We start from the raw sequence: 26887 nt of genomic DNA on the forward strand, positions 1-26887 counted from the left end.
GGGAGGAAACCCAAGCACCCGGAGGAAACCCATGCAGACACGGGGAGAATGTGCAAACTCCGCACTGACGGTCACCCAAATCCGGGATCGAACCCGGGTCCCTGGCGTTGTGAGGCAGCAGTGCGAACCACGCTGCCATCGTGCCGCTCTAAATGTGTAGATTAGGGTGATTAGTGGGATACCGACATGGGGTTACAGGAATAGGGCCTGGGGCAGATGCTCTGTTGGAGAGTCGGTGCAGACCCGATGGGACGAATGGCCTCCTTCTGCACTGTAGGGATTCTATGGACATCGTGCAATTTTGAGAAACGCATCCATTGTTTGGTGAGCTTTTTATTTTCCCGTGGGCTCCTTTCACCTTTTTGGATATTTGGAACCAATGATGTCTTGGTCTGTACTAGTATCTGTGAGTTATTCACTATCTAAATTACACGGCATTATAGCATTTTAAATACCAGTCCCTAGTTTCATTTTTTCCCCCTTTTAGTCTTTCTTGGCAGGTGGGTATCACTGGCAAGGACTAGCATTTGTTACCCATCTCTGATTGCCCTTGAACTGAGAGCAGTTAAGAGTCAACCACATTTGCTGTGGGTCTGGAGTCACACGTGGAGCAGATTGATTTCCTTCCCTCATGGAGATGAGTGATCCAGATGGGATTTTACAATTAACAATAGTTGTCGTGGTCACGATTACCACGACTAGCTTTATTTCCAGGTGCATTAAATTGAATTTAAATTCCATCAGCTGCCACAATGGGATTTGAACCCATGTCCCCAGAGCAATAGACTGGCTTCTGGATTACTAACCCAGCTGGCATTACCACCACACCACCCACCACCATGGCTCAAGGCTTAAGGCCTACGCGCTTTTTTTATTTGTTCCTGGGATGTTGGCGTCGCTGGCTGGGTCAGCATTTATTGTCCCCTCGGGGTGGGTCTGGAGTCACATATAGGCCAGGCCAGGTAAGAACCAGATGGGTTTTACGACAATCGACAATGGTTTCACGGTCATTATTAGACTGTTAATTCCAGTCTTTTATTGAATTCTTATTTTACCATCTGCTGTGGTGGGATTCGAATCTGGGTCCCCCCCGAGCATTAGCCTGGATCTCTGGGTTACTAGTTCAGCGACAATACCACTACGCCACTGCTTCCCCATAATAGATGGATCTCAACAAAATAGAGCTGAACAAAAATAGCAGATCTTGCACAGCCCATGAATCGCAGGTTATATTCTCAGAGGGTTGCAGGTCCAGATTCCGATGAACAAGTTTGAGCTAAATCGCAGCCAGACAGCGCAATGAAGCAGAGCGCTGTGTCTGCAGGATGAGATTAAGCTGACTGCATGACTCCAGTCTCAGAGAAGCTTCTGATGGAGCAGTGTTGATGGTGGAGGCCCCAGAGAAGCCATACCTCAGACAAGGTCACTATGTAACGCAAGGAAGATGGATGAAAAGAGGACCATAGGAAACAACCTAAACGTGGGCAGAAGCCCTGATAAAATAAAGATAGTGTGGACTATTTAACCAATGTTACATGAAATAACCATACTGACTGTTCACTGGTCAACATTTAACACGCTCAATCATTTTGTTGGTTTTACCATGGTCAACCCAATCTAGGTTGCCCTAATCAGGAACCAATCCACATTGCAAGAACAGCGCCATTAAGTGGAATGCGATATTGTTTATAGTTTATTTATCAGTGTCACAAGTAGGCTTACATCAACATTGCAACGAAGTTACTGTGAAAATCCCCTCGTGCCACACTCCGGTGCCTGTTCGGGTACACAGAGGGAGAATTTAGCATGGCCAATGCACCTAACCAGCACGTCTTTCGGACTGTGGGAGGAAACCGGAGCACCCGGAAGAAACCCACGCAGACACGGGGAGAACGTGTAGACTCCACCCAGACAGTGACCTAAGCCAGGAATTGAACCCGGGTCCCTGGTGCTGTGAGGCAGCAGTGCTAACCACTGTGCCACCGTGCTGCCCTATTATTTCCCACAGCATTGTAATTTCTAATAGGTGCTGCAATGGGTCTCCTGTTCTTGGATCATTGTAATTTTGTCTGCGTTCAGTTTATTGCCCCAGACTGAATGTACCTTTGTCCTGTACTTGAGGGGGCAGCGAGAGTTGGCTCTGTATTGGCAGAGCAGATGTTATGGTGAAATCATTTTGTTATTCGGTCATTCAGATAGCTGGGTCTGAATTATGTTAAATTACTCACTTTTCCTGAACATTCAAAATGATGTTAACATTGCCAAAAAAAAAATTCTGCATGAACAATGAGTATTGAAAATGCTTGGGGTCTTGTTGTACATGTGTGTGACTGATGATACAAGACATCTTTGCAAGTGCTGATGGAAGCAAGCAGTTGTTAACTAAAGCAGTGAAGACAATTACAGCTGTTCCACTAACCTCTGTACTGCTCACCTCTAACCTCGGTGCTTCTTGGGGGCTTTCGACAGTCAGAACACTGGGAGAATTAGCACATGTCAAACACGCACTATCAATGCTGGATTCTACAAAAGCCAGTGATTCCTGGCAGCCGTGAGCAGATGAGGATAAACAATTCTCTACTTTGCCTCTGAAAGCAAGTAGTCCAGCCCAAGCGTGACATTTTATGGTTTATGACTTAGGATAAAGCAAAATGTAGGAGGGTCAACCTCACAACAGCCTTAAAACAGACTGTGCTTACATTCCTTGAGGGCCGCTGTTTGCTGTGGTCCATGTGAATGGTCTCATTTAGATTATTTATTGTGCCATTAAATATCACAGTATTTAAATATTCAGCGCACAATATACCTCTGTTCACAACCATTTATTTCAGTTATGTGGGAGTTGGCAGCTGCTTTATTTTTCTAAAACGTGTAAAGTACCGTGTTAGCAGGATGATTAACTCATTACTATACAACAATCTGAATAACAATCGGATTAAAATTCCACTGCGTTAGGAGTGAGGGCAATACATTACAAAGAACAAAGAATAAAGAACAGTACAGCGCAGGAACAGGCCCTTCGGCCCTCCAAGCCTGCTCCAATCATGTTTACCTATCTAAACCAACCATTTATATTCCTCTATCTCCCGTCTGTTCATGTGCCTATCAAGATAAGTCTTAAATGTGGCTAAAGTACCTACTTCAACCATCTCACTTGGCAGTGCATTCCAGACCCCCACCACCCTCTGTGTCAAAGATTTCTCTTGCACGCCTATGGGCCAAACGTGGGCAATTGGGACGAGCTTAGGGGTTTAAAAATGGGGTGGCGTGGACAAGTTGGGCTGAAGGGCTTGTTTCCATCCTGTAAACCTCTATGACTCGATGACTCTATCTCCACTGAACCTTTCCTCCCTTATCTTGAACCTGTGCCCCCTTTGTGATTGTCATTTCTGCCCTGGGAAAAAGCTTCCAACATTACTTTTGCCATAATTACACAGGAAACATTCCCAACAGTCAGCCCAGTTTAAACACCGAGGGCGGGATATTACAGCCTCGCTCGTCCCGAAACCGTAAAATCCCGCCCAACGTCAAAGGACCTTCCCATTGTCCGGCCCTTGCCCACTCCGATTCCCGTGGCGGGTGGGGCGGCAAACTCCGGCCAATTTTACATCTTTCAAAGTATGTAACCGCCCTGAATTCAGGCAGGTAAGAATGGACTTTGTACTGAGGAAAGAGGAATAGGACATTCAATATTTCATGCAACTTGTGTATTGCTCTCCCAAGTATGGATGCCTTGTCTAATAAGCTGCTGTAAGAGTTACAATATCTGTTCAATCCTGGCTTTCAAAAGAGACTTGGATCATTATTTAAAGTGGAAACATTTGCTGGGCCACGGGGCGAAGGTACGAGGCATATTGTCCTTGCAGAGGCCCAAACGAGCACAAACATGATGGAACAAATGGCCTCCTTCTGCGCTGTAATCATTTATGGTTCTATGATTATCAGTATCTAGTCAAACCTATAATGTCTCCATGAGAATGATTAGCATCACAGTGGCACAGTGACTAGCCCTGCTGCCTCACAGCGCCAGGGACCCGGGTTCGATTCCCGGCTCGGGTCACTGTCTGTGTGGAGTCTGCACGTTCTCCCCCGTGTCTGCGTGGCTTTCCTCCGGGTGCTCCGGTTTCCTCCCACACCCCAAAGATGTGCGGGTTAGGTGGATTGGCCATTAGTGTCAGGGGGATTAACAGGGTAAATACTTGGGATTATGGGGATAGGGCCTGGTTGGGATTGTTGTCGATGCAGGCTCGATGAGCCGAATGGCCTCCTTCTGTACTGTAGAAATTCTATGACTCTATGATTCAGCGTGATTTGGACAAGCTGAGTGAGTGGGCATAGCATGACATTTTGAAAGTTAGGTAGAAGTCCTGAGTGTGAGGGAGTGCTGTCGGGGGAATAATGCGTGTGCGTTGCATTGAGCAGTACAAGAGGCTGTTCATGTCTTGGGAAGAAAATGTCATGTTCAGATGCACCCACTGACCGTGACCACCCGCATATGGTCAGTGAATCTCTTGTAGCATTGTGCCAGGGCCCTGGCTCACACTGCAAGGATTTCCCTGCTTTCTGCTCCTGTTTTCTTTGGAGGGAATTCATTGAAGGTTTCCTGGTCCCTGTAGAAATATGGCCAGCCTTCTCCAATCTATTTCCATGACAGAATCCCTACAGTAGAGAAGGAGGCCATTCGGCCCATCGAGCCTGCACTAACTCTCCAACAGAGCATCTTACCCAGAACCCCCCCCCCCCCCTCCCCCGCCACATAACCCTGTGCATTCAGCATGGCCAATCCTCCTAACGTGCACATCTTTGGACTGTGGGAGAAAACCGGAGCACCCGGAGGAAACCCATACAGACATTGGGGAGAACGTGCAGACTCCACACAGACAGTCACCTGAGGCTAGAATCGAACCCGGGTCCCTGGCGCTGTGAGGCTGCAGTGTTAACCACTGAGCCACCGTGCCGCCTGAATCTGGGCCTCTAATACCATATCCATGAGCTCTTGATCTCTCTGCCCTAATGTTCCAACTCCTGTGAGTGCTCCTGTTGTCATCATCTTGGCGAATCAGTTTTGTTTCATTTTATGAGGGACAGACTGCCTGTTAGAGTTGGAGGCCAGCTGTAGCCTCACACACTGTTAGGCCCCTTACTGAATCTTCAGCCAGCCCTGGGCAAGCCACACTGGACTGCTCACTGAAATCATACTAATGGGAACATCATGAAGTTTATGCAGTGCCTTCTTCAGTGTCTATGCAGCGCTAACCATGTGCCACCATACCGCCCCTAATCATCTCTGCATCCTCCTCACAACTGACCCTCCCACCCAACTTTGCATCATCTGCAAATTTGGAGATAATACATTCAGTTCCCTCTTCCAAATCATTAATTTACAATGCGAGCAGTTGGGGCCCCAGAACAGATCCCTGAGGTACCCCAATAGGCACTGCCTGCCAATCGGAAAAAGACCCATTTATTCCAGCTCTTTGCTTCCTATCTGCTAACCAGCTTTCTATCCATCGCAAGACACTACCGCAATCCCATGTGGTTTAACTTCACATAGTAATCTGTTATGTGAGACCTTGTTGAAAGCCTTCTGAAAGTCTAAATAAACCACATCCACTGGTTCTCCTCGATCAACTCTACTAGTTACATCCTCAAAGAATTTCAGTAGATTCGTCAAGCATGATTTCCCTTTCATAAATAATGCTGACTTTGTCTGATTATACCGCTGCTTTCCAAATGGAAATGTGTTACAAAATCCTTGATAATGGAGTCTGACAACTTCCTCACTACTGACGTTAGACCCACTGGTCTATTGTTCCCTGTTTTCTCTCTACCTCCTTTTACCTCTCTACCTAGGATAGCGAGCTATCCTATCTGTCGGAGCCATTCCAGAGTCCAAAGAATTTTGGAAAATGACCTATTAGTTCCAGGGCCACTTCCTTAAGTGAAGATTATCAGGCCCTGGAGATTTATCCCCTTTCAATCCCATTAATTACCCCAAAACAATGGAAGATTGAGCGCCAGACTCACTAAACACATGGGAATTAACATTAAATATATTTAAATAAATTATTCAGCCTCTCGCCCACTTCTGGCGATAGGCCGACCTCGCCAGAAACCCGGCTCTCGTAAGATTACGAGAATCGAGAAATTGAGCTTGATCCTGATTTCTCGGCTCTCGCCCGATGTTACTGACTCTCTCTGCCCAACGATGGGCGGGGCGAGCTGGTAAAACTGCATCCAATCTCCCGACTAATACTGATTTCCTTCAGCTCCTCACTAAAGCTTGTGTTTCTCAGAGCTTCTGGTACATTATTCATATCTTGGGAAGGTGATGGTGAGCTGCCTTCTTGAACCATTGCAGTCCATGTGGTGCATAGGGAGAGAGTTTTGACCTTGCGGCAATGAAGGAATGGTGATATACTTTCAGATCAGGATGGGGAGTTACATGGTGTAGAAATGTGCAGGTGATGGTGTTCCATGTGTCTGCTACTTTTGTCCATCTAGACGGTAGCGGTTGCGGGTTTGAAAGGAGCTGTCAAAGGAGCCTTGGTGAGTTGCTGCAGTTATTAGGGGGCATTTTCCATGTCCAAAATGGTGTAATTCTCAATGGCGGGAGGGAACCCCTGTTGGCAGATGGCAGGATCCTCTGGTCCCCGTTGCTGTTGTTTCTTCAGAAGAAACTCTTCAAAATGCAGCTAATGAAAATACAACAAAGCTTACTCCAACTTATAATTCAAATAAAGGGTTTAATAAAGAAGCATCATTACTCCAAACTTGGGGCCTCGCCCTGGGCCACTCCAAGCTCTCCACAATTCTACATAGTTCCTTATTTATAGTGAATCAGCTGGTCAGCTGACTATTACATCACACTGTAATTGGTTCCATGGTTTACTGGGTCAGCTGACCCTTACATCTTATTCCCATTGGTCACATTACATCCAATACAAAGTTGTCACTGGTTACATTCTAACAGCTGTCAATGGAATTTCTCATTGATTCCACCCCTTGCCGCTTTGGGGCGGCACGGTGGCACAGTGGTTAGCACTGCTGCCTCACAGCACCAGGGACCTGGGTTCGATTCTCAGCTTGGGTCACTGTCTGTGTGGAGTTTGCACATTCTCCCCATGTCTGCCTGGGTTTCCTCCGGGTGCTCCAGTTTCCTCCCACACACCAAAGAGGTGCGGGTTAGATTGATTGACCATGCTCAATTGACCCTAGTGTCAGGGGAATTAACAGGGTAAATATGTGGGGTTAAGGGTATAGAGCCTGGGTGGGATTGTGTTTGGTGCAGACTCGATGGGCCAAATGGCCTCCTTCTGCACTGTAGGGATTTTATGATTCTAAACCAGTGGTGGGGGTTCGCCATCAGTGGGATCAGAAGATCCCGCCGGTGGGAAGAGCCAGAAAGTCACCCGCATTATCTTAAATTGGTTTTAGTGTAGCTATTAGCTCATTCAAATTGTTCAGTTGAGCTCATGATGTGGCTCATTATTGCTTGCTAGAAACAACATACAAGGGACACGTCCTCTGCAAACAAAAACAATATGTTCAAGCTTGACACCTTTTTTGAATTATCCAGGAGCTTGAGGAAATTTTGGACCCTTACTGTTTTTTCCATGACAACACTTTGGGCCAATCAAAACCAAGATGCAAACCAATCAGCACTCTTGTAGTAAAAATAGTTTGAAATTTGGCATTCTTTTCTTTGTCCTGATGAGTACAAGATGAAAAACTTCAGCAACACGTCTCTTTTCAGCAATATTCAAGTTCAAAACTACTAAGCGATTGTTTAAGAAGTCCAGTGATCATGAAAAGTCTTTCTTTCTGGTACACAGAGTTGCCTCACAGCGCCAGGGACTCAGGTTCGATTCCTGGCTTGGGTGACTGTCTGTTTGGAGTTTGCACATCCTCTCCGTGTCTGTGTGGGTTTCCTCCGGGTGCTCCGGTTTCCTCCCACAGTCCAAAGATGTGCAGGTGGTTTGGCCATGCTAAATTGCCCCTTGATGTCTCAAGATGTATAGGTTAGGCGGATTAGGGGGGTAAATATGTGGGATTACGGGGAAAGGGCCTGGGTGGGATGCTCTGTCGAAGAGTTGATTCTTGTTCTGTGCTCACTTTTATATGGCTTAGAGTTATCAACCCTGAGAAACTCCACCCCTGAAAACAGTTTTCAAAGTGGGAGTGCGATGTGTCAGTGTGAAGAATTGTCTTCTCTGGCTGAGGTGTTTAATTGCAATAAAGAAATGTTTCAGAGCAGCTGATGAGTGCTAAACATGCTCAGGAGCAGGAAGCAGCAACATGCTGTAGACCCCATCACACTCCCAATGATTGATTTAAGTTTGGATTGGGAACAAGTCTGATTTTGACACCTATGTTTGGAACTGAATCTTCTTTACTTAAAGCTAATGTCAGGATGTATGAATCATGTACATTTTAGGATATTTGAAAAGAATGTGTCTGTCACCTAGTTAGAAATAGCGATTAGGAGAAACTTCACCCCAGTTACATGCAGCAACCAGAAGAGATCCTCCCACATGAAGCTACCGAGCAGAAACAGACCACAAGAAGAATGACAATAAACTCAGCCATTTCCTCTGGTTTAGGACAAGTAATAACTTTAAATTATCGAATCATAGAATCACTACAATGAAAAAATGGCCATTCAGCCTATCGAGTCTGCACCGACTCTATGACAGAGTATCTTACCCAATCCCTCTCCCCTTCCCTATCACTGTAACCTTACACATTTACCGTGGCTAATCCCGCTAACCTGCACATCTTTGGATACTAAGGAGCAATTTAGCACGGCCAATCCACCTGACCTGCACATCTTTGGATACTAAGGGGCAATTTAGCATGGCCAATCCACCTGACCTGCACATCTTTGGACACTAAGGAGCAATTTAGCACGGCCAATCCACCTGACCTGCACATCTTTGGGCACTAAGGAGCAATTTAGCACGGCCAATCCACCTGACCTGCACATCTTTGGACACTAAGGGGCAATTTAGCATGGCCAATCCACCTGACCTGCACATCTTTGGATACTAAGGGGCAATTTAGCATGGCCAATCCACCTGACCTGCACATCTTTGGACACTAAGGAGCAATTTAGCATGGTCAATCCACCTATTCTGCTCATCTTTGAACACTAAGGAGCAATTTAGCATGGCCAATCCACCTGACCTGCACATCTTTGGACACTAAGGGGCAATTTAGCACGGCCAATCCACCTATTCTGCTCATCTTTGGACACTAAGGGGCAATTTAGCACGGCCAATCCACCTATTCTGCTCATCTTTGAACACTAAGGAGCAATTTAGCATGGCCAATCCACCTGACCTGCACATCTTTGGACACTAAGGGGCAATTTAGCACGGCCAATCCACCTATTCTGCTCATCTTTGGACACTAAGGGGCAATTTAGCACGGCCAATCCACCTATTCTGCTCATCTTTGGACACTAAGGGGCAATTTAGCATGGCCAATCCACCTATTCTGCTCATCTTTGGACACTAAGGGGCAATTTAGCACGGCCAATCCACCTATTCTGCTCATCTTTGGACACTAAGGGGCAATTTACCATGGCCAATCCACCTAACCTAGACATCTTTGGAAGCCATTTATCAAACATGCAGGTTTACAGTGTATGCCAAGGCACAAGATATTACTGCCAAGTCCACCAATGTTACTGAACATGTAAACAGTGTCGAGATCAGGCCCAATATAGAAAGAAAACATAGGCCACTATCTGTAAAGAAGCATAATGACAATACGACAGCAGCTACAAAATCTTACGCTGGGATAATTAGGAGACAGGCAATGCCTCTGAATTAGTACTCCTTGGATGTTTCCATTTAGTGACAGGTTGCTGTGGTGCAGGTGACAACACCCACTACTCTTCTCACTTCTTGAGTTTTTCTTTTATTAAGCAGGGAGTTTTCAAAGATTTACATAACCCTTAGTTGGCAATGTACAAAATCGGTGGCTGCTCTCCTTGACCAATATGGGGAGATGATAGCCCAGTGGTATTATCATGGCACGGTGGCACAATGGTTAGTACTGCTGTCTCACAGCACCAGGGACCCGGGTTTAATTCCGGCCTCGGGTCACTGTCTGTGTGGAGTTTGCACGTTCTCCCTGTGTCTGCGTGGGTTTCCTCCAGATGGTCTGGTTTCCTCCCACACTCCAAAGATGTGCAGGTTGGGTTGATTGGCCATGCTAAATTGACCCTAGTGTCAGGGGGAATAGCAGGGTAAATATGTGGGGTTACGGGAATAGGGCCTGGATGGGTTGTGGTCAGTACAGACTCGATGGGCCGAATGGCCTCCTTCTACACTCTAGAGATTCTATGATACTATTAATCCAGAAACTCAGCTAATGTTCTGGGGGTCCAGGTTCGAATCCCACCACTGCAGGTGGTGGAATTTGAATTCAATAAAAAATATCATAGAAATCATAGAAACCCTACAGTGCAGAAGGAGGCCATTCGGCCCATCAAGTCTGCACCGACCACAATCCCACCCAGGCCCTACCCCCACATATTTACCTGCTAATCCCTCCAACCTACGCATCTCAGGACTTTAAGGGGCAATTTTTAACCTGGCCAATCAACCTAACCCGCACATCTTTGGACTGTGGGAGGAAACCGGAGCACCCGGAGGAAACCCACACAGACACGAGGAGAATGTGCAAACTCCACACAGACAGTGACCCGAGCCGGGAATCAAACCTGGGACCCTGGAGCTGTGAAGCAGCAGTGCTAACCACTGTGCTACCGTGCCGCCCTTAATACTTGGAATTAAGAATCTATCAATGACCACGAAACCATTGTCGATTGTTGGAAAAACACATCTGGTTCACTAATGTACTTTAAGGAAGGAAATCTGCCGTCCCTACCCGGTCTGGCCTACACGTGACTCCAGAGCCACAGCAATGTGGTTGACCCTCAACTGCCCTCTGAACAAGGGCTGGGCAATAAATGCTGGCCAGCCAGCGGCACAAGTGAATTGTGGTTGGGAGATAAATAGGTGAATAAAGTGAATGTTTGCATCATTTTTACAATAACTCATATCTTTCGCCTCTCCCTCCGAATGCACAGCTGAACACTGGTCCTGATATCAGCTGTGTATTATCAAATGGACACTTAAGAAATAATTTACCATTTTGCTGAGGAACCAAGCAGTGGAGTCAAAAGTTCAAATCAAAACTGGTGATGGGTGGGTCAATCAATACCTGGAGCGGGGTGACCTGCACCTCCAACGAGTCTATCCTCCACTGATAACATCGCAAACATAGCCAGATACTGTGCTGGTGTTGCTACTGGGCTCCATTGAGAAATGTTTGCCCCTCCTCCCACCTCAACTTCAACACTGGCCCGCCACTGCTGGCTACTCATTAATGGTGGTAAAAAGACAAGGTTGGTAAAAAGCCTCTCCGTAAAGATAGAGAAACTCAGAAAGCAGGCCGCATTGTTTCAACAAGCTGAATCATGTAAGTAACTCTGATCAGTAAGTGACCCAAGGGTTATGAAGATAAAGCAGGAAAGAGGGCTTGAGGATTGTCACATCACATCAGGTCAGTCATGATCTCATTGAGTTTATTCATTAGTCACAAGTGGGCTTACATTAACACTGCAATGAAGTTACTGTGAAAATCCCCTAGTCGCCACACTCCGGCGCCTGTTGGGGTACACTGAGGGAGAATTTAGCATGGCCAATGCACCTAACCAGCACATCGTTCGGACTGTGGGAGGAAACCGGAGCAGCCGGAGGAAACCCACACAGACACGGGGAGAACGTACAGACTCTGCACAGACAGTGACCCAAGCCGGGAATCAAACCCGGGTCCCTGGCTCCATGAGGCAGCAGTGCTAACCACTGTGCCACCGTGCTGCCATTGAATGGCGAAACAGACTCGATGGGCCGAATGGCCTATTTCTGCTCCTACATCTTATGATCTTATAGCTTTCGGTTGTGATAGTGGGTCCGGGGTTGGAGGGGGTGAGGTGGGGGTAGGGGGGGAATGGGGGTGTATATGGGAGTTGTGGCGGGGTTGGGTGTGGAGACATGGGGAAAATCCCGAGGGAAATGCGGAGGGTTGAAATTTTGCTTAACCCGGGGGTTCATCGACTCAAAGTGGGATTTTCAGCTTCTGAGTCTATCAAAACCCGTGGTCATTTAGGGTCATTCGGTTGGTTCATACGTTCATTTATCCAATCATGCAAGCCCTCAGCAGGGCCAGAAGGAATCCTTGCTGGCCCAGAGAAAGGCAACGATGATTAATGCAGAAAACTGTAACTGTCAGCTCTCCCCATGTAACCATATGCATTTCTGAAAGATTTATTTTTAAAAGGACTATCATTTAACCTTTCAAAGCAAATCAGTCAGATCTGGTTTGACAACAGGTTTATCACCAAGCAATCACGTGGTCTGGGCCCATGACGAGGAGGTTCTTAAATCTACTGTTTGCGGAGAGAGGTTTGAGTGTTCTTTTTAACTTCTCTCCCCTTCTATTCATCCCAGTGAGTGACAATCTGAACGCCAGCGTGGCGAAGAAGATGAAACGGCCTCGCCTGCCGTCCTAATCTAACTCAGCACAAGTTTCCTGCTACAGCCTCCTACCGCTGGGAGCTGCTGTCAAACTTCAGCCAGAGCTTTCCCCGGCAAAGATTGTAAATAAGTTACCAGACATTTGCCTTTGTCACCTGCTTATGCACCGCAGATTAGTATGCAAATGAGCCTGCACAGGAACAGGCTGCAGCACTGGGTGCTAATACCCTAAATGATCCTTCAAAACAGTAATTAGAAGTTTTTCATCACACTAATTTGACACGGCAAATTAGTGACGCTGTGTTAAAGGGACTGAGCCAGGGCTTATGTGTGCAAGCAGCGAGTCCTTGCCAGAAAAGTCCAGCTTCACAAGGGAGTATGGTAACAGCGCACAGAAGCGGCAATTAGCAAAATCAGCAGAAAATATTATCAGTTTGGGGCTTTTAAACCCTATTAGGTTGGGACCGCAACTTGTCATTCCAATAATTCTTCTCGATGAGGCGCCTCGCAGCGAGTGGATCCGTGTTTTTAAGGCCGCTTATAACCCCGTTTAGGGAGCCAATCAACCCCTCGGCATGAATTAACCTGTCTCTGCCGTCACCTTCCCCCTGTTTGCATAACAATCCTTAAGCCAAGAATGTCGGAAGAGATACCACGTCTAATGGTTGCCATCATGTAATCACACGCATCGCTGTGTATTCTACACAAGGCACCTGCCACCACGCGTTATGAGCTGGTTGTATATATCCTTTCTTTCCCCTTTTAACTAACCTGTTTATTTAGGCCGCTTCGGAAAGGGAAAGAGGGATAACATCATTTAACTCAAGCACGGTTAATAATTTAACAATTCTTCATAATTTTTTGGCGGCACGGTGACCTCTTAAACCAGAAGTGGCAGAGGAAATCTTAATAGAGTTAGGGATGCACCTTAGCGGGCGGCACGGTGGCACAGTGGTTAGCGCTGCTGCCTCACAGCGCCAGGGACTTGAGTTCGATTCCCGACTTGGGTCCCTGTCTGTGTGGAGTCTGCGTGTTGTTTGCGTGGCTTTCCTCCGGGTGCTCTGGTTTTCTCCCAAAGACTTGCTGGTTAGGGGCATTGGCCAGGCTAAATTCTCCCTCAGTGTACCCGAACAGGCGCCAGGATTTTCGCAATAACTTCATTGCAGTGTTAACGTAAGCCTACTTGTGACACTAATAAATAAACTTAAACTTAATTTCATTTAAAAGAGCTTTTAATTTGAATGCCGTTAATTTACTCAAAGCGCCTCGTCCCTTTACGTTTCTCTGAACTCGTGTCAAGCCGGAATTAATTCAATCGAAAAAGATCAAGCAGATCTAATACCCTGAGAGTGAGATGAGGAAAATCACAATGCAGGACATCTGAAACAAAACATGAAAAGGCTGGAAATAGACAGGAAAAGGGTCCATTTCCTCGCCCCTCTGTTTGAGTCTGTGGTGGACCTCAGTTGTGCCTTTGTCCTATATGGACCACCGTTGTGTGTGCTTGTCATACCTGGACACATCCCCTTCCAGTTTGGGTCCTCCCCTCAGCACCTAGTATAAAGGTGGCTGTCTCCTCCCCCTTGTTCATCCAGGTCGGTTATTTGTTGGGATCTGCTCCTGATTCTGTTGTGAATAAAAGCCTACACTTGTATTGGCATATCGGTAGTCTTTCGCCTTATTGATAGCGCATCAGAGTCCAAGTCAGGCAATGTGCATGCAGCCTGACCTAACCTGACCCCGATCATTATTGTGGCCTCAGGACATTATACCAGGCCCAGGGCACTCCAAACACAGGCCTTACATCTGGAAACCACAACAGCCATCCAGCACTGACAGCCCTCGCGCTTGTCCGCTACACAGGAGACTGAGGAGGAACAGCTGATGGAAAAGGGAGTGGATCTGAGTCTGTACGGGAGACATCTGCAAACCACCTGGTGGTACTCAGCTACTAGAGAAGGTGGGAGAGTCCAGGACTGGAGGCCTTAAACGTAAGATAGACACTAATAAATCCAATAAGGAGTTCAGAAGAAGTATCTTTATTCAGAGAGTGTGAAAATGTGGAACTCGCCTCCATGTGGAGTAGTTGAGGCCACTAACAGCTATTAAGGGAAAGTACTTAACAAAGAACAAAGAACAGTACAGCACAGGAAACAGGCCCTTCGGCCCTCCAAGCCTGTGCCACTCCTTGGTCCAACTAAACCAATCGTTTGTATCCCTCCATTCCCAGGCTGCTCATGTGACTATCCAGGTAAGTCTTAAACGATGTCAGCGTGTCTGCCTCCACCACCCTACTTGGCAGCGCATTCCAGGCCCCCACTACCCTCTGTGTAAAAAACATCCCTCTAATATCTGAGTTATACTTCGCCCCTCTCAGCTTGAGCCCGTGACCCCTCGTGATCGTCACTTCTGATCTGGGAAAAAGCTTCCCACCGTTCACCCTATCTATCCCCTTCATAATCTTGTACACCTCTATTAGATCTCCCCTCATTCTCCATATTTCCAGGGAGAAGAACCCCAGTTTACCCAATCTCTCCTCATAGCTAAGACCCTCCATACCAGGCAACATCCTGGTAAACCTTCTCTGCACTCTCTCTAACGAAAGTTAGAAAGTTAGAGAAAGTTAGAGAAAGTTTATGCTGATTGAGGTCACAGAATCAGAATCACAGAAAACTACAGTGCAGAAGAGGCCCTTCGGCCCATCGAGTCTGCACCGACACCTGAAAGGCCCTGACCTACCCACCTAATCCCACTTGTCAGCACTTGACCCATAGCCTTGAATGTTATGGCGTGCCAAGAACTCATCCAGGTACTTTTTAAAGGATGTGAGGCATCCCGCCTCCACCACCCTCCCAGGCAGCACATTCTAGGCTGTCACCACCCTCTGGGTAAAAAGGTTTTTCCTCAAATCCCCCCTAAACCTCCCACCCCTCACTTTTAGCTTGAGTCCCCTTGTAACTGACCCTTCAACTAAGAGGAACAGCTGTTCCCTATCCACCCTGTCCATGCCCCCCATAATCTTGAACACCTCAATTAGGCTGCCCCTCAGTCTCCTCTGCTCCAGAGAAAACAACCCAAGCCTATCCAACCTCTCTTTATAATTTAAATGGTCGATGAAATATAGGGGGAGGAGTCTTGTGCCAAGTGTACACACTGGCATGAACTAGTTGGGTTGAATGGCCTGGTTCTGTGATGTAACTGCTATGTAATTCTATATAATGCATTGAGTCATAATCTCATTGAATGGCGGAGCAGACTCTTTAGGCCGAATGGCCTATCTCTGCTCCTATGCCTTATGGTCTAACATCCCCTCATCCCAATTCCTCCCCACACACTTGGAAAGGCATGGATTGATTAGGGATAGTCAGGCTGGTTTTGTCAGAGGGAGGTAGGTCAAGGCCAACAAATTTGAGAGAATTTTTTGAAAAAGTGATTGAGTGTGTGGAAAGAAGTGCAGCTGATGTAGTTTATATGGATTCTAGTAAAGTCTTTGACAAGTTCCACATGGCAGACTGATTGAGAAGGTTGAAGCACATGGAATTCAGGGAAATTTGGTGAGATGGATCTAAAACAGACTTAGTGAAAGACAGAAAGAATGGAGGTAGAAGACTGTTTGAGTGTCCAATGGCGTACCACCATATTGTTTGTTATATACATAAATGATATAGATAAGAATGTAGGGGAACGATAAGTAAGATTGCCGATGACACCATGATTGGTCGGGTGGTTACAAGTTGTAGGTTACAGGAAGGTACAGATGGGTTGGTCAGATGGGCAGAGCAGTGTCAGAAGGTAATTAATCCTGATAAGTGTGAGGTGATGCACTTTGGAAGAATTAACAGGATAAGGGAGTATTTAATGAATGGCAGGACATTAGGAAGCTCAGAGGAACAGATGGATCTTGGGGTACTTATCCACGGATCCCTGAAGACAGCAGAGCTGATGAATAGTGTAGTTAGAAGGTATTTGAGACACTTACCTTTATTAGTCCTGGCATCGAGTATAAGATCCTTCTTCAGGTGAGTGAGGACTTGTGAAGAAGTCACCTGAAGAAGGAGCTTGAGGCTCCGAAAGTTGGTGCTGCCAAATAAACCTGTTGGATTTTAACCTGGTGTTGTGAGACTTCTTACTGTGCCAGTCCAGTCCAACGCCGGCATCTCCACATCATCGAGTATAAGAGCAGCGAGGTTGTGTTGAAGCTGTACAGAACATTGGTTAGGCCACAGCTGGAGTACTGAATGCAGCTCTGGTCACCTCACTATAGGAAGGATGTGATTGCATGGAGAGGGTGCAGAGGAGATTCACCAGAATGTTGCCTGGGATGGAGCATTTGAGCTATAAGGAGAGACTGGATAGGCTTGAATTGTTTTCTCGAGAGCGGAGAAGGCTGAGGGGGGACATGATTGAGGTGTATAAGATTATGAGCGGTATGGATAGGGATAGAGAGCAGCTGTTCCCCTTGGTTGAGGGGTCAATCACAAGAGGGCATGGTTTTAAGGTAAGGGGTAAGAGATTCAGAGGGAATTTGAGAATAAAAATCACTCAAGATGGTGGGAATCTGGAATGCACGGCCTGGGAAGGTAGTGGAGGCCAGAAACCTTACAACCTTTAAAAAGTATTTGGATGAGCACTTGAAATAGAAATCATAGAAATCATAGAAACCCTACTGGTGGAGGCGGACACACTGGGAACGTTTAAGACTTATCTAGACAGCCATATGAACGGAGTGGGAATGGAGGGATACAAAAGAATGGTCTAGTTTGGACCAGGGAGCGGCATGGGCTTGGAGGGCCGAAGGGCCTGTTCCTGTGCTGTATTGTTCTTTGTTCTTTGTACAGTGCAGAAAGAGGCCATCTGGCCCATCGAGTCTGCACCAACCACAATCCCACCCAGGCCCTACCCCCATATCCCTACACATTTACCCGCTAATCCCTCTAACCTACACATCTCAGGACACTAAGGTGCAATTTTAGTATGGCCAATCAACCTAACCCGCACATCTTTGGACTGTGGGAGGAAACCGGAGCACCCGGAGGAAACCCAGGCAGACACGAGGAGAACGTGCAAACTCCACACATACAGTGACCCAAGCCGGGAATCGGACCCAGGTCCCTGGAGCTGTGAAGCAGCAGTGCTAACCACTGTGCTACCGTGCCGCCCCAAATATCATAACATTCAAGGATATGGGACAAGTGCTGGAAAATGGGATTAGTGCGCCTTTAGTGGTAGTTACTGTCGGTGCAAACTCGATGGGCCGATTGCCCTTGTCTGCACTGTACAACTCTATGGGTGGGATTTTCCAGCTGGGCTCGCCCTGAAACTGTAAAATCCCACTCAAGGTCAACAGACTTTTCCATGGTTCCCCCCCGCCCCCGCCCGCTACGGATTCCCGTGGAGGGCAGGATGGGAAAATTCACCCCTAGGACTCGATGACTTCAATCAAGAACAAAGCCAATTTATATTTATATTGTGCCTTTAACAGACGAAACCAGAATGATTACATAGCACAGTTGGACATCGAGCAACATACTGCAAGCAAAATACTGGGGACGCTGGAGTTCTGAAATAAAAACAGAAAGTGCCGGAAAAACTCAGCAGGTCTGGCAGCATCTGTGGAGCGGGAAACAGTGTTGACCTCTCACGGTGGTGTAAACCTTTTCCTGTACCTGTGTTACTGATGAATGCGATTTCTCTCCTCCTCTTTACCATCTTCCCCAACCCTCACCAAGGGCAAGGGTCAGAAAAATCTGCATTATAAAAATAGGATTTGTTGCTTTTTCACAATAGGTGGTTTGTGCTATCCAGGGAAGTGTGATACCAAATTAAATTACCGCAGCCTGAAGTAGGGCGGCACGGTGGCACAGTGGTTAGCACTGCTGCCTCACAGCGCCAGGGCCCCGGGTTCAATTCCAGCCTTGGCTGACCGTCTGTGTGAAGTTTGCATGTTCTACTCGCGTCTGTGTGGGTTTCCTCCAGGTGTTCCGGTGTCCTCCCACAGTCCGAAAGGTGTGCAGGTTAGGTGGATTAGCTGTGGTGGGTGCACAGAGTTTTGGGGATGGGGTGGGGGAGTGGGCCTGGGTAAGATGCTCTTTTGGAGAATCAGTGCAGGCTCGATGGGCTGAATGGTCTCCTTCTGCACTGTAGGAATTCTATGGTTGAATATTTTTTTATTTATTAGTGTCACAAGTAGGCTTACATTAACACTGCATTGAAGTTACTCTGAAAATCCCCTAGTCGCCACACTCTGGCACCCATTCGGGTACACTGAGGAGAATTTAGCATGGCCAATCCACCTAACCAGCAAGTCTTTCGGACTATGGGAGGAAGCCGGAGCACCCGGAGGAAACCCATGCAGACACGGGGAGAATGTGCAGACTCCGCACAGACAGTGACCCAAGCCGGGAATTGAACCTGGGTCCCTGGTGCTGTGAGGCAGCAGTGCTAACCACTATGTCACTGTGCCATCGTGCCCTATTCTATGGTTATTCTGCAAAACAACAATCCAATGTGAGACAGCAATGCTATAATGTGACAGGGGAAAGATGATGCCAAAGAGTGACATATAAAGGAAGATGTATTGATAAAATTGATGTGCAGCACCTGTCCATTGTGGGCACTAAGTGGTCTGATAAGCCTCCTACATTGAATTGCATTATCCATCAGAGTGGAGTTGGCAAGAATATCAGCCTGCTGCATTTAAGATCAGGTTTACATGTGGCCAGGTCTGAGGTCCTTAAAGGGACCACTGCAGTTTTCTACCAACAAGACAAGTGATCAAATTATACTTTCCTGAGTGGCATGGTGACACAGTGGTTAGCAATGCGGCTTCACAGCGCTAGGGACCTGGGTTCAATTCCAGCCTTGGGTGATTGTCTGCGTGAAGTTTGCACGTTCTCCCCGTGTCTGCATGGGTTTCCTCCGGGTGCTCAGGTTTCCTCCCACAGTCCAAAGATGTACGGGGTAGGTTGATTGGCCGTGCTAAATTGCCCCTTAGTGTCAGAGGGATTAGCAGGCTAAATGCGTGGGGTTACGGGGATAGGGCCTGGGTGGGTTAGTTGTCGATGTGGGCTAAATGGGCTGAATGGCCCCCTTCTGGACTGTAAGGATTCTATGATTCCATGAGTGCTTCCACTGCCCCACCCCCTGCCTACATCAAATGCAGGCAGACAGCTGAGATAATCTGTCCACACCCTACACTGGTAGAGGATCCCACCCTTCCATCCTCCTCTAACCTAATTATAAGTGTGGGGAAGTTTTTTGTTTTCTTTTTTTCTTGCTGGTAATGGCTTCAGGGATGGCAGTTCAGGCAGTATGCTGCATCTCCTGTGGGATGTATGTGGTGAGGAAATCCAGTAGTGTTTCAGGAGATTTTAGTTGTAAGAAGTGCATTAGATTGCAGCTTCTGGAGGAGCGTGTAAAGGAGCTGGAGGGGGAGGTAGAGGAACTCCGCATAATTCGGGAGGCGGAGGTGGAAGTTGATAGGAGTTATAGAGAAATAGTAACTCCTAGAAATGAGGCTTGGGTCAATGCCAGGAGGAGGGGTAAGAAGCAATCGGGAAGACAATCCCCTGGGGCGGTTCCCCTCCATAATAGGTTTTCGGTGCTGGAGGCTACAGTTGAGGAGGAATCAACTGAGCATAGAGAGCAGATCTCTGGGGGTGAGCCGAGTGAGAAAGCTCAGGTGGTTAGGGGCTGTAAAAGACTGGGCCTTGTGATTGGGGACTCCACAATTAAGGGGACAGATAGGAGGGTCGGAACTAAAGGTAGGGACTCAGGGTTGGTGTGTTGCCTACCAGGGGCTGGGGTCCGGGATGTGTCTGACAGGGTATTCAGGACTCTTAGGGGGGAGGGAGATAAACCACAAGTTATTGTACATGTGGGGACACACGACATAGGGAGGATAGGGGAAGGGGATATTAGGCAGGGATTTATGGAGTTGGGGTGGAAACTAAAGGCCAAGACTGACAGAGTGGTTATCTCTGGACTCTTGCCTGTACCACGGGATAGTTTAGAGAGGAATAGGGAGAGGGAAGGTTTGAATTCATGGCTGAGGGGATGGTGCAGGAGGGAGGGGTTCAGGTACTTAAGCAATTGGGGCTCGTACTGGGGAAGGTGTGACCTCTATGAGAAGGATGGTCTACACCTTAATCAGAAGGGGACCAATATCCTGGGGGGTAAATTTGCTAAGGCCATGCAGGGAGGTTTAAACTGATTCGGGGGGGGGGAGGGATCCTGAGTAGTGGGGCTGAAAGTGAGGGATGCATGGATGGGGACTGCAATGCACGGCATTGCAGAGGTGGGGTGGAGCAGGGTTTGAAATGTGTATACTTCAATGCCAGGAGTATTCGCAATAAAGTGGGTGAACTTGCAGCGTGGATCAGTACCTGGGACTTCGATGTTGTGGCTATTTCAGAGACATGGATAGAGCAGGGGCAGGAATGGATGCTGCAGGTCCCGGGGTTCAAATGTTTTAGTCGAAGTAGGGAAGGAGGTAGAAGAGGGGGAGGGGTAGCATTATTGGTCAGAGATTGTATCACAGTGTCAGAGAGGAGGTTTGATGAGGACTTATCTGTTGAGGTAGTATGGGCGGAGATTAGAAATAGGAGAGGAGAGGTCACCCTGTTGGGAGTCTTTTATAGACCTCCTAAAAGTTCTAGAGAGGTTGAGGAAAGGATTGCGGAGTCAATCCTGCTTAGGAGTGAAAGTAATAGGGCAATTGTTATGGGGGATTTTAACTTGACTAATATTGACTGGAATTGTTATAGCTCTAGCTCGTTAGAGGGGTCAGTTTTTGTTCAAAGCGTGCAGGAAGGTTTTTTGACTCAGTATGTAGACAGGCCAACTAGAGGTGAGGCTATATTGGATCTGGTGCTGGGAAATGAGCCAGACCAGGTGCTAGACTTGGAAGTTGGTGTGCATTTTGGTGATAGTGACCACAATTCGGTTACGTTCACCTTAGTGATGGAAAGGGATAGGCATGAACCTCGGGCCAGTGGTTTTAGCTGGGGGAAGGGTAATTATGAGGCTATTAGGAGAGAATTAGGAAACATGGGTTGGACTAGGAGATTGCAGGGACTGGGAACGTCCGACATGTGGAGTTTTTTCAAGGAGCAGCTACTGCGAGTCTGTGATAGGTATGTCCCTGTCAGGCAAGGAGGAATTGGTAGGGCTAGGGAACCGTGGTGCACCAAAAAAGTTTCTTTGTTGGTTAAAAAGAAAAAGGAGGCTTATGTTCGGATGAGACGTGAGCACTCGGGTAGTGCACTAGAAAGCTTTAGATTGGCTAAGAGGGAGTTGAAGAGCGAGCTTAGAAGGGCTAAAAGGGGACATGAGAAGACTTTGGCGGATAGGGTTAAAGAGAATCCTAAGGCGTTCTATAGGTATGTCAAGAACAGAAGGTTGGTTAGGGCAAGTTTAGGGCCAGTTATAGATGGCAGAGGGAAGTTATGTGTGGAACCGGAGGAGATTGGTGAAGCATTGAACCAATATTTCTCTTCGGTGTTCACGCAAGGGGACATGAATATAGCTGAGGAGGACACTGGGTTGCAAGGGAGTAGAATAGACAGTATTACAGTTGATAAGGAGGATGTGCAGGATATTCTGGAGGGTCTGAAAATAGATAAATCCCCTGGTCCGGATGGGATTTATCCAAGGATTCTCTGGGAGGCAAGAGAAGTGATTGCAGAGCCTCTGGCTCTGATCTTCAGGTCGTCGTTGGCCTCTGGTATAGTACCAGAAGATTGGAGGTTAGCGAATGTTGTCCCATTGTTTAAGAAGGGGAACAGAGACTTCCCCGGGAATTATAGACCGGTGAGTCTCACTTCTGTTGTCGGCAAGATGTTGGAAAAAATTATAAGGGATAGGATTTATAGTTATTTGGAGAGTAATGAATTGATAGGTGATAGTCAGCATGGTTTTGTGGCAGGTAGGTCGTGCCTTACTAACCTTATTGAGTTTTTTGAGAAAGTGACCAAGGAGGTGGATGGGGGCAAGGCAGTGGACGTGGTATATATGGATTTTAGTAAGGCGTTTGATAAGGTTCACCATGGTAGGCTTCTGCAGAAAATGCAGATGTATGGGATTGGGGGTGATCTAGGAAATTGGATCAGGAATTGGCTAGCGGATAGGAAACAGAGGGTGGTGGTTGATAGTAAATATTCATCATGGAATGCGGTTACAAGTGGTGTACCTCAGGGATCTGTTTTGGGGCCACTGCTGTTTGTAATATTTATTAATGATCTGGATGAGGGTATAGTTGGGTGGATTAGCAAATTTGCTGATGACACCAAAGTCGGTGGTGTGGTAGACAGTGAGGAAGGGTGTCGTAGTTTGCAGGAAGACTTAGACAGGTTGCAAAGTTGGGCCGAGAGGTGGCGGATGGAGTTTAATGCGGAGAAGTGTGAGGTAATTCACTTTGGTAGGAATAACAGATGTGTTGAGTATAGGGCTAACGGGAGGACTTTGAATAGTGTGGAGGAGCAGAGGGATCTAGGTGTATGTGTGCATAGATCCCTGAAAGTTGGGAATCAAGTAGATAAGGTTGTTAAGAAGGCATATGGTGTCTTGGCGTTTATTGGTAGGGGGATTGAATTTAGGAGTCGTAGCGTTATGTTGCAACTGTACACAACTCTGGTGCGGCCGCACTTGGAGTACTGTGTGCAGTTCTGGTCCCCACATTACAGGAAGGATGTGGAGGCTTTGGAGAGGGTGCAGAGGAGGTTTACCAGGATGTTGCCTGGTATGGAGGGGAGATCCTATGAGGAGAGGCTGAGGGATTTGGGATTGTTTTCGCTGGAAAGGCGGCGGCTAAGAGGGGATCTTATTGAAACATATAAGATGATTAGAGGTTTAGATAGGGTGGATAGTGATAGCCTTTTTCCTCTGATGGAGAAATCCAGCACGAGGGGGCATGGCTTTAAATTGAGGGGGGGTAGTTATAGAACCGATGTCAGGGGTAGGTTCTTTACCCAGAGGGTGGTGAGGGATTGGAATGCCCTGCCAGCATCAGTTGTAAATGCGCCTAGTTTGGGGGCGTTTAAGAGATCCGTAGATAGGTTCATGGACGAAAAGAAATTGGTTTAGGTTGGAGGGTCACAGTTTTTTTTTTTATAACTGGTCGGTGCAACATCGTGGGCCGAAGGGCCTGTTCTGCGCTGTAATGTTCTATGTTCTATGTTCTATGTTCTATCATGATTTGGTATCCACAATCATAGACGCCTTTGTACATACATGTCACAGGAGGTCTGCTGCTTCAAGGGACAATTGTCACAGGTGTAGCATGACCTTAGTCAAGATAACCAAGATAGAAAATGTCCACAACTGCAATGGTTGTTTTGCAACAGAAGTAAAGCTCGCCACTCTCTCCCTACACATCTGAAAGAGACAGCGACCACTGCCTGCAGGTTCAGATAAAAAAAGACACCAAATATTGTCACCAAAACTATTGCAGAAAAATTAGTTTGGTATTTCTCCCAAATCTACAAATTTCGAAGCAAATTCAGAATCAAGGAAGTTGACAAAGAGAAATCAACAAAACGACAAAATAATCAAAGGAAACATGAGGCCCATAAAAAAATGCCTCCAAGCCTACTTGTGACACTAATTAATAAAAAAAACCCATAGAATTCCTACTGTGCAGAAGAAGGCCATTCAGCCCATCGAGCCTGCACTGACTCTCCAAAAGAGCATCTCACCCAGGCCCATTCCTCTCCTCACAACCCTGTGCACCCACCATGGCTAATCCACCTAACCTGCACATCTTTCAGGTATATGTATAACTGACATCGGCCTAGTATACGTTTATCTCACACCTTCTTCCTTTAGGTGTCTATCGCAGCTGGCGATAGACACCTAAATGGAGACGGGAGAGGTTCCGGAGGATTGGAGGATTGCAGATGTGGTCCCTATATTCAAGAAAGGGAACAGGGACAGCCCGGGAAATTACCGACCGGTGAGTCTAACCTCAGTGGTTGGTAAGTTGATGGAGAGGATCCTGAGAGACAGGATTTATGATCATCTAGAGAAGTTTAGTATGATCAAAAGTAGTCAGCACGGCTTTGTCAAGGGCAGGTCGTGCCTTACGAGCCTGGTTGAGTTCTTTGAAAATGTGACCAAACACATTGACGAAGGAAGAGCGGTGGATGTGGTCTATATGGACTTCAGCAAGGCGTTCGATAAGGTCCCCCATGCAAGACTTCTTGAGAAAGTGAGAGGGCATGGGATCCAAGGGGCTGTTGCCTTGTGGATCCAGAACTGGCTTGCCTGCAGAAGGCAGAGAGTGGCTGTGGAGGGGTCTTTCTCTGCATGGAGGTCAGTGACCAGTGGAGTGCCCCAGGGATCTGTTCTGGGACCCTTGCTGTTTGTCATTTTCATAAATGACCTGGATGAGGAAGTGGAGGGATGGGTTGGTAAGTTTGCTGACGACACCAAGGTAGGTGGTGTTGTGGATAGTTTGGAGGGATGTCAGAAGTTGCAGCGAGACATAGATAGAATGCAAGACTGGGCGGAGAAGTGGCAGATGGACTTCAACCCGGATAAGTGTGTAGTGATCCATTTTGGCAGATCCAATGGGATGAAGCAGCAGTATAATATGAAGGGTACCATTCTTAGCAGTGTAGAGGATCAGAAGGACCTTGGGGTCCGGGTCCATAGGACTCTTAAATCGGCCTCGCAGGTGGAGGATGCGGTCAAGAAGGCGTACGGCGTACTGGCCTTTATTAATCGAGGGATTGAGTTTAGGAGTCGGGAGATAATGCTGCAGCTTTATAGGACCCTGGTTAGACCCCACTTGGAGTACTGCGCGCAGTTCTGGTCACCTCATTACAGGAAAGATGTTGAAGCCATTGAAAGGGTGCAGAGGAGATTTACAAGGATGTTGCCTGGATTGGGGGGCATGCCTTATGAGGATAGGTTGAGGGAGCTTGGTCTCTTCTCCCTGGAGAGACGAAGGATGAGAGGTGACCTGATAGAGGTTTACAAGATGTTGAGAGGTCTGGATAGGGTAGACTCTCAGAGGCTATTTCCAAGGGCTGAAATGGTTGCTACGAGAGGACACAGGTTTAAGGTGCTGGGGGGTAGGTACAGAGGAGATGTCAGGGGTAAGTTTTTCACTCAGAGGGTGGTGGGTGAGTGGAATCAGCTGACGTCGGTGGTGGTGGAGGCAAACTCGTTGGGGTCTTTTAAGAGACTTCTGGATGAGTACATGGGATTTAATGGGATTGAGGGCTATAGATAGGCCTAGAGGTAGGGATATGATCAGCGCAACTTGTGGGCCGAAGGGCCTGTTTGTGCTGTGGCTTTCTATGTTCTATGTTCTAACGTTGAATGTTAAAGAGCAAGTTACACACATGAAGGTTGGCCTTCTGAAACTGAGGCAAATTCAAAGTGGTGAGGGTAAAAGTGCCTTGAAAGTACAAAATTAAGCCAACCTAGAGCTAACTGTTGATGAAAACTGAACATTCCTACCACAGAGCTTTGTTTGCTACTGTAACAAATGCACAAAACCTTTCATCACAATTAACAGAGAGAGGAATGGCCTACGCAGTACAGATACAACCACTAATATCAACAGCAACCATCTTCCAGGCTGGGTTGGCGCAATTTATCAGAATTCACTATAAGTCTGTGAAGGATTTAATGGTGATTTAGAAAGCCCAATATGCAGTTAATATCAAGTGGCAAACTCCCAAAGTCCGCAGCCTGTTTATCAAGGTCAGTAAAAGTGCTGCATGCATCGGGTTTTTTTTTTGTACAAGTCCTCTGCTGGAACATCTTCTGATGTCTGTTGATTGGATCACACAACCGGCTTGTTTTCACTGCCACTGCACTAGGTTTCAGTCGCTGCTTCCCCCTATTACACTACAGCTCCCTGCGAGGGTAACTTGTTGTGTCCTGTCAGCCAAAGCTGCACAGAGAAGCTTTGTTGTCTTAAGTGTGATAGTCAGTTGAATAAGTATCAGATAAAACGATGTTTTCAGGATCACGCAAGTTCCTTCATCAGACTAGTTGTCATTTGCCATTCTGTGCATTTGAATACCTTAGATTCGCTATCAGGGAACTCGAGCTTACCTTCAACATTGATGAAAAGCTATGTCATCCATCCCTTGGAGATAAAAAAGAAAGGAAAATGGAAAATGGTGAAAACCTGAAATGAAAACAGAAAATACTAGAAGTACACAGCAGGTCTGTCAGTATCCAAAAAGTGAAAAAGATGGGTTAATGTTAGCGCCTAGAAGTATAGTCATTGTTGGTAATACAGGGAAATGCAGCCACCAATGCACAGCAGGATTCAATAAACAGTGATGACACACATTACCAGATCATCTTCTTTGGACAAA

This window comes from Mustelus asterias, chromosome 8 (assembly GCF_964213995.1).
Source record: "Mustelus asterias chromosome 8, sMusAst1.hap1.1, whole genome shotgun sequence".
Lineage (NCBI taxonomy): Eukaryota > Metazoa > Chordata > Chondrichthyes > Carcharhiniformes > Triakidae > Mustelus > Mustelus asterias.